We start from the raw sequence: 12,818 nt of genomic DNA, 5'->3' as shown, positions 1-12,818 counted from the left end.
TCTTACTATGTGTTGCCCAGCCTGGGCGTGGAGGATCCTGCCTCAGCCTCAACTCTGTAGCTGGGAGACCATCATACCTGGCCTAGTAGATCCTTGTGGCTGCTAAGGGTGCTGGCTCTAAAGCCAGGCTGGAGACAGGTTCAGCTCAGTGCTCATGGCATGGACTGCGTCTTTATTTATGCATGGCTGGGATCAGCTGAGCAACTTCTTGGCAGATTAATTGCTGGTGTGATCTGAAGAAGGAAGTGAAGAGGCAGCTGTTGCTTCTGCCTGCTCCTCTGCAGTGGTGGGCAAACGTGCAGCCACCCGCCCAGCTTCCTGGCTCCCCCTGCCAGCCTCCTTTGCACTGAGGGGTCTGCACCTTTGTCCTGTAGCTCTACAGAGGTCTGGCAGACAGGCTTTTGGCAGACTAGTTTTTAGAACCCGTGTGTCCACAAAATGACCTTTTGACATCTGGGTTTGGTGATATGTCTTTGGGGTTACCTGTTGCTAGGCAACTGCCAGCTAAAGTTTAAGCCTGTTCTGGGGATGGCAGTGAATTGCCTTGGGTGGTTTGTGTCTACATTTAGGGACTTCGATTTGTAGTATAGCCCAGGGAACAAGAGGCTGGGAAGACATTCTTCTTCCCTAAGGTTTTTAAAAGTCTAGCCCAGTGCCTGAGGCCCAGCACACGCAGATGTTTGTTTTGGTGATGGAAATGGTCTTCCCTGCCAGTCTCCTTGCATTGGAGTGTACCTCTGCTCTCTGTATCTCTGTCAGGTCCTGAAACCTTACCTACCCTTTACATGTCAGGAGCCATACACTCAGGAGACAATGAGGGAAAGCCCGATCTTGACACTGTGGTCGGGGTATTCACAGTGTGTTGCTGGGCATTTTCTCTTTACCTTTCTGTGGTAGTCATAGCCCCTCTCAGGAATCTTCTGGAGGCTGTGGATCAGCTCCCTAGGAGTAGATGCACCCCAGTGTGAACCTCCACATATGGCTTTATGGAGCTCCCAGCCTATGATGAATGCATCTGTGGATGCCCTGCAGATGTCCTGGTTCTTGGGTGACAGCCTCAGTGTGAGAGAGGTGGGTGAACTTCTCAGCCTGAAAGAATGCTTTCATTAATTAAAATTATTATTATTTTTTTTGAAAGAGAGTCTCCCAGTGTTAGCCCAGGCTGACTTAGAACCCAGTTCTCCTCCCTCTGCCTCCTGAAGGCTGGGATTACAGATGTGCACCACCATGGAATACTAAGGATGCTCGGCCTCCCTGTGCAGAGGCAGCCCCACCCTGCCCTGAGTCCTCTGACATCTCAATAAACCTCATTTGCTGATGTAGGTCAGCGGTTCAACGCTGCTCTAGCCCCAGCCTACTTCCAGACACACTGGGTCCACATCTGCCTGTCCCCTCCAGACAGCTCCAGTGCTCCCTCCCCCATCGTAGCCCTTGTTGACCCTCAGGTGGGGCTGTCCACACCTGCCCTCGGCCCCTCAGTTCTGCGCACGGCACGCCTTTCCTCCTGTCATCATAGAAACACTTCACTGTGATCGGTTATGGCGAAGAAGCTCTGGAAGGCAGTGACAGTGGCTGGCTGGGCTTTTGTGTCCCTAGGACCTGGCTTAGCTGTCATTTGGTGAGTGAGTGAACGAAGCCAGGAAGTAGGTACCTCGCTCTGCCCGTCTTTAGGATTGACTGATTCTCATTGTCCACTTTAATGGTATGCATTTGGGAAAGGCAGTCGATTTGTTTTTAAACGTTCTTTAATTTCAGGTGTCAGGCATCAGACACAGGCTTGACTGTGTGACATGTGGGGGAATGGCTGTTTCCGAGCCTTGTCATTTGCTCTAGTAGATACAAATGGCTTGGCTTCCCACTTTGGTCTCTCCCCCCCCCCCCCCCAAAGACAGAGTTTCTCTGTGTAACAGCCCTGGCTGTCCTGGAACTCAGTTTATAGACCAGGCTGGCCTCGAACTCACAGAGATCCTCCTGCCTCTGCCTCTCAAGTGCTGGGATTAAAGGCGTGCGCCACCACACCTGACTCCACTTTGGTGTTAAGAAGTAAAGGCAACCCCTTTTTCTTTTTCACTCTGGAGCCCAGGCTAGCCTTGAACTCACAGCGTTTGACCTGCTTCAGCCTCCTGAATGCTGGGATTACAGGCGTGGGCCACCACACTCGGACTGCTTTCGTTTCTTTCGGGGATATGTAACTCAGGGTTTGTGAACAGCTATGGATGGACCTTACCACATTTTATCGAGTGTGTAATATGTGCTCAGCACTGTATAGCATTTATTTCCTTTAGCCTTATGTATGCCGAAGGACCTTTTCCTGGATTTTATGTTTATTTTTTGTGGTGTGGGGGAATTGAACCTAGGGTCTTGCAAATGCTAGGCAAATACTTTATTGTTAAGTTCAACTCTAGTCTTTTAGGGGTTTAATTTAATTCAATTTTTTTGAGCTGAGTTCTCACTGTGTAGCCCTGGCTGGCCTTGAACTCACAGAGATCCACCTGCCTCTACCTCCATAGTGCTGGAATTAAAGGCGTGCACGGCCATCACTGCCCCCACCATGCCCAGATTTTGTTTGTTTGTTTGTTTGATTTTTTGAGACAGGCTTTCTCTGTGTAACAGCCCAGGCTGTCCCTGAACTCACTTTGTGGACCAGGCTGACCTCGAACTCCACCTCCCAAGTGCTAGGATTCAGAGATAGGATCTTCTGTAGCCTAGGCTGACTTCAAAACTTACTGTGTAATGACTTGAGCTCCTGATCCTCTTGCCTCCACCTCCCAAGGGCTGGGAGTACAGGAATGTGTGATCGTGCCCGGCGTGTGAGGTGCAAGGGATCAAACCCAAGTTTCGTCCACGGTAGGCAAGTCCTCTATGGACTGAACTATACGTTCACCTCTTTTGGGGTTTTAAGTCGGCAAAAGTCGGAGGCATAAACCCTGCAATGGTTGAAGCTAAGGCTGAACTCTGATGAGAGCACACTGCCTGTTCTATCAGGCTCTGGAGTTGACGTCAGTCCGGCCTCAGTGTACTTACGTCTTCTTGGAGAATGCCTTCCGTACACTTTGACAGTGCAGGGGCCTAGGTGGGATAGTAACTCCCATGACTCGATATCCCCACATGGCCAGTGCAGATAGCTCCACTGGGCACTGCTGCCGGAACGGGTGTTCTGGGGTCATTGGAGTGCCTCTCTCTCACACTAGGAGAGACGCTGACGTGGGGTTGTAACTCTGGCACACCTTCGTCATGCACCACCATCCTCCAGATCTTTCTGTGACATGGGTTACTTGTCACAGAAAGACTTCTGGGAAATCTCGGCTTTGTGTCTGGAGGAAGATGAGGAGGAGTCAGACCCTTGGAGTTAAATTTTAGTCCAGATCCAGGTCTGCTGGACCTCCTAACCCTGACCCTCCTTCAAGGTAGAAGGTCGGAAAGCATGAGGACGTTGTACAAAGTGCAGGCTGTAGGAACAGAACTGTGCAAGAGCGCCTGTCACCTCTGAAAGGTCACAGTGCCTTAGCACCTATGCTCGGAGGTAATTCCGCTCCAGCCCCTCAAGAGGAAGGGACAAAGAGGGCTGTCCCATTCCCGGCACTCATTTCCTTTCTGGGCAGCCATCCCAGTCTAGCAGATACTTTCACATATTCTGTGCTCATTTTGTCTAATGACATGTATCTCTGGGGAGTTGGAAACAGGTTTGGACTCTCCCTTTTAGGTCAGTGATACACAGGGTACTTGGGACGAACATTGATCTATAGGCTTTTATGAAATTTGGGAAGTTCTTCAAGCTCCCTGGCCCAGAGCCTATGAGGGGCCTTGTTTGCCTTCCCAGGGACTAGAGATCCCAGCCTGTGTCTGGGAAGGGATGGAGTCCAGTTGGTTTATGAGTCTAAATTTTGGAGCCTCTCTGAGACCCAGCTAGATCTTAGAGCAATAAGACTCTTGTTTTCTTATTTTATGATCTGCCAAACTGAGAGGACCCAATAGTATTGTCCTCTCTTCCGGTGATCATTCATTCTTGGCCTTTATCTGCCCAGAATGTCTTCAGTTTACAGGGAAATACAGACCCATAGAACCTCTGATGGATGGGACTGTCTTTACTATTGCACAGGGTTGGGCCAAGTGCCTGTCTCCCGAGTTACCCAGGTGAACTGGTTTAAATGCTGCAGAACTCAAGAGAACACATGCACCTCTCGCTAAGACCCAGAGCTGGCATTCTTGGGCAGTCCCATCTCCTAGCATCTCTCCTCCGGGCTCGACTTCCTTCAGCTTTTCAAATCCCCAGGAAGAAAAATCCCACCGGGAACCCATGGACTTTTCTTTGGCCTTCTGTTTCTTATTTCATTTCTCTGCTCAGAGCTAAGCTGCTCCAAGGCCCTCCGAGCCACGGATGGAGGAATAATCCACTTACCGCTTCATGCCAAGGCTCACACCTCCAGCCTATGCTTTCTTCTGACCCCTCCTCGCCTGCCTCTGTTCCCCATTCAGCTTTCTCCTGTGCCCTGTGGCTAGCACAGCGATCTGAAAGAATTAGAGAGGCACAAAAGCAAGGAAAGAGTACCTGGCTTCGTCTCTAAGGACGGTCCACTGGATCTATGAGTGGGGATGGGGAAGTGAGGAAGAAAGGACAAACTTAGAGACCACAGAGAGAAGCTGCGGGGATGTGAGGTGCTAAGAGGTTGACCTGGAATTCACTATGTAGACCAGGCAGGCCTTGAACTCACAGAGATCCACCTTCCTCTGCCCCGCCACCCCCCAAGTGCTGGGACCAAAGAGAGGTGTGTGCCGCCACACCTGGCATATAGTTTTTAGTATCACATTTGTTTCATTGACAATGTCACACGTGTATATAATGCATTCTGATCATGCCCCCAGCCTTCTCATCTCCATCTCTTTCTGGTCACCCCCTCCAAGAAGCCCCCCTCCTGCTTTCGTGAACTTTGGTCTTGTTTTTGTTTTTTGATAAATGGTTGTGAGTTTGAGCTATTCACCAGAGCAAGGGAACTCAACAGTGGCTGCACCATCGAAGACAAGGATTCCTCCTCCTCCTCCTCCAACATCTCCCGACAGCAAGTAGTTCCTCAAGGAAGTAGTCTTTGCAAGCAGGAGAAGGTAGATGGATGTCTACAGCTGCTCCACCCTGAATGGACACAGCTAGTGTATTTCAGAAGCTAAGCAGTGTTGGGCCTGGTCAGCATTTAATGGGAGAGAAAGGAGAGCTATGGGCTGGCTGAGATGGAGGGATAAAGAGGAAGTGGACTCCCATCTGCCGTTAGGACCCCGGGAACTGTTCCATAGAATGTAAGGCTAGGGAGCATCACATAGGAAAGGGAGTGAATGAAGATTTTAAAAAAAGCATTTGGGTGACTCCATCCAGGACCCCCTTATTTTCCGGGGCAGGGAAGATGAGGTGAGAAGGAACACAGGAGAGACAAAAATGTTGGGTGTCTATGCACAGAAAGTAGTGAGCACCCTTCCCCAGGCTGGGCTCTACGTGTACCTCTGTTTGGAACAAATCCTGGAAAGAACTCAAACGGAGGCACAGAGGGGAACCTGGCTTGGTGGGCTGTAATTCTGGGTCCTCCAGTCTACGTCTAATCACTCTGCTCTCAGGGTTAAACTGGATCCTGGTGGTCCTGGGTTCCTGTGCTATGTGTTCATTTAAAACAAATTTTTAAAATTACACGTATTTGTGTGTGTGTGTGTGTGTGTGTGTGTGTGTGTGTGTGTGTGTGTAGCTTAGGTGCATAGGCTCGTGTACCACAGCTTGTGTGTTGAGGACAACTTTGTGGGAATTAGTTCTTTCCATCTACCATGTGGGTCCTGGGAATTGAACCCAGGCCATCAGTCTTGGAGGCAAGCACCTTTCCCCACTGAGCCGTCTTTGCTGCCCCTGTGATGTGTTCTGAGTACTTTCCTGGGTGCCTTCCAGGGCAAGTAGAGATTAAGGAGGTATATACTACCAGACCTGTCCTGGTGTGAGCCATCATCCCTCCCGATTTGGGACAGCCCTGTCTAGCTGCATGGATAGTCTTGCTGCAAAGGGCAGAGCTGAGGGATAGGGCCCAGCCCAGCAGTGGATTAAAGACTTAGATGTTGATCAAAGAGTTAGATGCTGGCGCACCCCTTTAATCCCGGCACTTGGGAGGCAGAGGCAGGTAGATCTCTAAGTTTGAGGCCTGCCTGGTTTACAGTGTGAGTTCCAGGACAGCCAGGGCTACACAGAGAGACCCTGTCTTGAAAAACAAAAACAAAACAACAAAAAACAAAAAGCAAAATTAACAGCAAAAGTTAGGTATCGCCCTGTTTTGTGCCTTTAGCCTTTAGGCGTGTGACAAAGCGTCATGCAGCCACAGCTGGCCTTCTGAGCCTCATGGCTTTCCCTTACTATTGCTAACTGTGTGCCACCATGTCCAGCTATTAATACTCTTTTTCTTCAAAAACAATAACCTGGAAATGGTACTAGTAAATACAGTGTAGAGATCCAATCCAGCGCTATCCAGCATGCATGAATTCCTGTGTTAGTTTCTAGTACCACGTACACCATTGGCACTACTGCATTCCCGGAATTCCAGCAGTTGGGAGCTCCAAGGTCATCCTTGGCTATGGTAGTGAGCTTGAGGCCTGCTTGGGCTACATGAGACCCTGTTTAATAAAAAATATTAAATCCAAGGATGAGCATAGAGATGTGGACCCTCTATCTCCAAGCCTGGGGTCCCAAGAATGAGTTTCATGATTCAGATAGAAGAACAAGGCTGAGGCTGGATTGGCCCCGGCCCCTGCCAGACACCCCCAGCCATCCAATCATCCACTTTCATCTTACCTACAGCTGGTTTTCAGGAGGAGGCTTGTGTCATCCCTATGGAGGACCCTGTAAGCTTAGATGCCGAGACCCAGGGGAGCCGCTGTCACGTGACCTATAGCTTAGGTGCAGGCTCTTGGGCCAGAGTCTGGGTTCAAATCCAATCTTTATGACTTTAGGCAGGTTTCCTAAGCTCTGTGACTCAGTTTCCCCATCTGTGGAATATGACTGACAGTTATGGTTTGATAGGGCTGTTGGGAGACTTAAGCAGTATTTTTTTTTTTTTTTTTTTGGTTTTTCGAGACAGGGTTTCTCTGTGTAGCTTTGCGCCTTTCCTGGAACTCACTCGGTAGTCCAGGCTGGCCTCGAACTCACAGAGATCCGCCTGGCTCTGCCTCCCGAGTGCTGGGATTAAAGGCGTATGCCACCACCGCCCGGCATTAAGCAGTATTTTCAGGGTCCTTAGAAGTATCGATACATGTCACCTTGGGACAGATGTCGGCAGTGACTTGTTTCTTCATCTCTAAAATGGAAAGGCAAGCTGGTGGATATGACCCCTTCCTCCCCCCAATACATACTGGCATTTTAAAGGAAATGTAGGAGAAATTATAACTTTGCTAGAAGTAAGATAACATGGTGGTGGTGGTGATGATGATGATGATGATGATGATGATGATTATTGACTAGATCTCCGAGATCAGGCTGGCCTCCAACTCTACAGAGGTGAGACCGACCTTGAACTCCTGATCTCCTGCTTCTCCTTCCAGTGTGCTGGGATTACAGGTGGGGGGGCCACCATACCTGGTTAGTATTATCATTAATTTTTTTTTTCACTCTTAGAACAAATGGTCTAGAAGAGGCTTTGAGGAAGATTTATCTCTACTATTTACATACTAATTAATTGCTGCTGATAGTGGGTCCTGGTGAAAAAGAATAGGAACTTCACAGACCCTGACAACAGCCCTCGGAAGAGCCGAGACACGGGTTGGCACCTGGCCTCCTGCATCCAGCTTCCGTGTGTCCCACGGCGGCGGTGGCGGCCTCCTCCTCCTTGCATGGATGGACTCTGCCCTTCTGTCTCACAGTTAGAGAAGGGCTGAAAGTCCCTCAGACCCCGGGGGCGGGGGGTGGGGGTGGGGGGGGAAGGGTGGAGGGTTAGTCTGTGTGCTTGTCTACCTAATTGGGGATGTAAGGATGGGGTGGGGTGGGGGGGAGGGGGGAGGGTTAGTCTGTGTGCTTATCTACCTGATTGGGGATGTGCTGCTGCTGTCATTATCTGGGTGATAGGGAGCAGGCTGGGGCACCCCGCTAACCCTTAACCTCCTGGGCAGGCTGGTGTGTGTATTTGAGTTTCCAGAACACTCTTCTGGGAGGCAGGGCTCCACTCTGTGCTTGACAAGCTGGCATGCCAAACACCAGACCCCTGTGTTATTTTTAACTGTCCAGAGTTTTTTTTTTTTTTTTTCCTTCCACGTGGTGTAATTGATGGGACTCAGTGGCCCAGGCAGAGAACCTAAACTTCAGCTTGGTTTGTGTCCCTTGAATGGGCATGTGTCTGATAACCTAAGCGAAAAGCCACTGTGTCTAACTAAGGTGACTGACTGTTCTACATCTCCCTGTCCGCCCCAGCCCCCACCGGCCTCTAGGGAAGACAGTTCTCCGAGATAACCTGAGCTCTGGCTCTGCAGCTGGGGATAGAGGGAGGGACGTGGCTGGTGTCTGTGACCTTCTCCTCCCCACCTCTTTCTGGCTCCTGATAGCCGGGGACAAAGCTGCATTTCAGAGAGCTAAATAGGTTACTCAGAAGGCTGCCACTCCTGTCCCTGTCTCTTCTCTTGCCCCCCCTTTTTTTGTCCCCCTTCATTCCCTAAGGGGTAAGCTGCTTTCTCACTGTCCTCTGGGGACAGTCCCAGAGAGCTTCTATTGTGTAAGGGAGGGAACTCTGGGGGTGTCCGGTGACAACTGAGACAATTTTCAGTTCCCCAAGTCCAGGGGAGAATACTGTGTCTCACACTGACCTGTCTTGAGCTTCTTGAATCTAGAGCTTTATTTCATGCTTCCTCACCGTCCACTTGTCCCTCCAGGTGGCAACATGTTGTCCAACATTACTGAATATGTACATTGTACCAGTTACATTGTCCCTGTGCATTCAGTGGTAAATCAAACCCACACAGGTTCTGTCTTCATGGAGCTTGGGGTTCATTTGGGAAGACAGTTACCAACCACGTAATCTCACCTGAGTAAAAATGGAATCTGGGTTCTGTTGAAAGGTCCACAAAGACAGGAAAGTGTAGACTGGTGGAGGGAGGGAAAGTTTCCCTGAGGAGGGAACAGTTCCTGTTAGGTAGTGAGAATAGATGTGCAAAGGTCCTGTGGCCTGCTGGAGGACCTATGGAAAGCCATGAGGCCGGAGCATCAGAGAAGGCAGGAAGCCTGGCTCATGGCATCACAATGACTGTGAACTTTGTCCTAAATCAGGAAGCAGCCGTGGAAGGATTTAAGGTAGGAAGCAACTCCAATCTAGATCATATTCTAAATATTCCCTCCCAGCTATGGAGAGATTTAGCCACGGAGTCTGGGAAGGACAGGACTGACCAAGCTCTGGGGAGGCATTTCTGGGTTAAATGTAGAGTATAAGAATGAGATCCAGTCATGAGCACGAAGGACAAGCCGTTAGCTGGAGAAGGCTTTGGCCGCAGGGCTTTGTCTGTGCTAGCTGGCTTCAGCCCATGTGTTTGAAATGCGCTGATACCTCTTCCCCATCCTCGGAAGGTTCCGCTGTTCCCTCCCATGCAGAGTCAAGCAGACAGCTTCCCTCTGCCGGCCCTGCTGCCTGCTCTAGCTGCCTTTGGGGTTCTCAGGGTGTGGTCTGAGGACATCTATGTGCTTGGCACCTGAGACTGAAGGACAGGTCGATTCCCAAAGGCCCTGTTCTTTGATTCCTATGCCCCGAACACCCGGAACACACAGTTCTGCGCAGCAGAAGATGTCTTCTGTGTGGGAGATGACAGTGCTTCCTGGGGGGTCACAGGAGGCCACGTGCTTTGGAGTCCTAGGTTGTCTCCTTTGGGGTCCACAAGAATCCAGCCACGGAGGCCAGGGCTAGGGACGCTAGGACAGCCAGATTAACAGCTACCAAGCGTCAGAGTTGGTGGAGAAGGAGGCACAAGGTCAGATGTCTGACTCTCAGTGGATGTCACATCCTCTCTCTCCGGTGGAGTTTGCATTTATAGATCAACCAACTATGGCTGGAAAATATTCAGGGAAAAATTACATTTTTATTGAACATGTGCAGAAGTTTTTCCTTGTCATTTTCCGTTTCTTGCTTTTCTTTTTCCTCTTCTTTTCATTATTATTATTATTATTATTATTATTATTATTATTATTATTTTGGTTTTTTGAGACAGGGTTTCTCTGTGTAGCTTTGCGCCTTTCCTGGAACTCACTTGGTAGCCCAGGCTGGCCTCGAACTCACAGAGATCCGCCTGGTTCTGCCTCCCGAGTGCTGGGATTAAAGGCGTGTGCCACCACCGCCCGGCTGACAGCCAATTCTATCTTATGTTATTCTTTTTCCTTCATACTCTTTCTTCAGTGAGAAGGGTAATATATGTGTGTGTGTGTGTGTGTGTGTGTGTGTGTGTGTGTGTGTGTGTGTGTATTTTCCCTTCTTGGAATCTATTTCCAGATGTAGCTTTTCTTTTTTTTAAAAAAGATGAGTACCTCTGTGGCCCAGGCTGACACAGAACACCTGATCCTCCTGCTTCTGACCCCTACCCTCAATCCCTGCAGTTAGGATTACAGGTATGTCCAGGTATGTCTTATCACACCTGGCTGTGATCAGCATCTTTTGAGGGCTCATGAGCTCCGTCAGCAAAACAGATATCCTCTTAGTACACTTAGCACGTGACAGGGTGGAAGTAGAGGGTCATTGTTATTCATACCAGACCTTCGCTCCCTCTGAGATTCCAAACCTGTACAAAGTAGACAAGATGGCACAAGAGACCCCTCACCCGCGTCATCTTTAACCATTGTGAGAGGTGTGGGAGGCATCTTTGTACTCGTCCAGACCTTCCCGGGAATGCTCTTGTGTTTGGGTTGAGATCGCTGAGGGGAAGATGTACAGAGAGAAGACAGGGTTCCCGAGCCACCCCATGGCTGTTGACCAGAGAGGGAGATAGTCCTTCTGACTCATCCTTCTCCAGCAGTTCTGCTCACAGGCAGAGCTCCTGCTCAGGATGGAAGATTGTTCTAGGAAGTGCTTCAGATGGCTGTGGGCTCTCTTCCCTGTCTGGACATACCAAAAAATGGTCTGCCTAGGTCAGCAGTAGCCCTGGTACCTCATGGAGCTAATATGAGGGTGGGGGTGGGCACTAACCCAAGTGAGCCCCACCTCTCTTATACAACAGAGGGTCTCAACTGTTTCTTAATAGGCAGTGACCTGCAAAGCTGTGAGGACCCCTTGAAGTAGCAGTATTTAGCCACATGGCCTTTGCTTCATTTTTCCCACAAAGGACCCTTAGGGTAGCCTGAAGGTTTCATCACGTGGCTGGAAAGGAACATACTTTAACTTGTGACTCTGTGGGTGCAAGATGGGCCCTACCTTCAGTCTTTCTGATTCAGCCTGCCCCGGAGGTCCAAGGCCAAATGTGACTCAGGAGTGGTCTAGTGATGGCCAGGGGATTTCTGGAAAGAAAAATTGTTTTTGCTGTTTCATTTCACTGGGGTTGGGTGGGAGGCTGGACTGAGAGGGTCCCTCACTGATGGGCAGAAAAGCTAGAGAGCTGAAGAAATGGACCCCTCCAAAGACAGGAACCAGTCTCTCAGCAGGGCGACTGAACAGCTCTCCATCTGGAAGGCTCTGTACATCACAGTGAAGGCTGGAGTACTAAAAAGTGGAGCGAGTTTGTGTTCTTTGGGTGCTTTTTTTTTGGAGGGGGGTGGTTCTGAGGGACAAGATACAAACTGAATGAAAATGTCAATTGAAGACTCTGGGACTAGAAGTTGTAAGTCAATGAAAAACTGTGTGTGGTGCATATCTGTAGCTTTAGTACTTGAACTCAGAGGCAGGAGGATCAGGAGATCAAAGTCATCCTTGGCTATATAGCGAGTTTGAGGTCAGCCTGGGATTTGTGAGACCCTCACTCAAAACAAAACACCAGGAAATATCCATCCGTTCATTTAGTGGAAGCCAAGAGACAGAGCAAAAGAACATTGTAAATCTAATATATATATATATATATATATATATATATATATATATATATATATATAATTTTTACAATTTTGATTTATGTGTATATGTGCATGTTGGTGTGTGTACGCCATGGTACACTGGCAAAGGTCCGAGGACAACTCAGCTGCAGTCAGTTTTCTTCTTCCATCCTGTGGGCTGGGGGATTGAACTCAGGTCGGCAGGCTTGGTGGTAAATGCTTTTATCCACTAAGCTATCTTTCCGGCCCCCCAAGTATTAACTTGTGTACAGATGAGAAAATTCCAAATTAAAGCAGCTTGCTCAAGACCCCACAGCTGGCATGTGTGGAGCCAAGCCATGGGGCTGGGTTTGCTCATGACTTGGGTTCAAAAAGGCAATGAAAACCCCAGACAGCCTGGGTGGCTTATAACTGCATGTAACTGTAGTTCCGGAGGATGCGATGCCCTCTACTGGTCTCCATGGGTATCTACATGAATGTGCCGCACATACAGACAAACAGGTGCACATACACACATAGATAAAAACCCAGACAAACAAAAGCCACTTACCTGTATGGCAGGATGGAGGTTGCTCTTGGTTACAAACCCATCTCATAGCAAGTAGAGTCAGGGAGATCCTCGAGCCCTGCTAGGGCTTTTGGTTTTGTCCCTCAGCAGGGACATAAAGTGCCGCCAACAGATAACATCGGCAAGGTGTGCATGTGCGCCACAGGGAATGTGCCTTCTGCACATCCGTGGTTTCAGTCCTTGGCGTGTGTGGCCCCATCCTCGGCTCTCTTCTTCCCCTTTTCACTCCCTGGTTGCAGCAGTTGTTAG

This window comes from Peromyscus eremicus, chromosome 14, assembly GCF_949786415.1.
Source record: "Peromyscus eremicus chromosome 14, PerEre_H2_v1, whole genome shotgun sequence".
NCBI lineage: Eukaryota > Metazoa > Chordata > Mammalia > Rodentia > Cricetidae > Peromyscus > Peromyscus eremicus.
The sequence above is the reverse complement of the archived record's forward strand: the minus strand, read 5'-3'. Positions refer to the sequence as shown.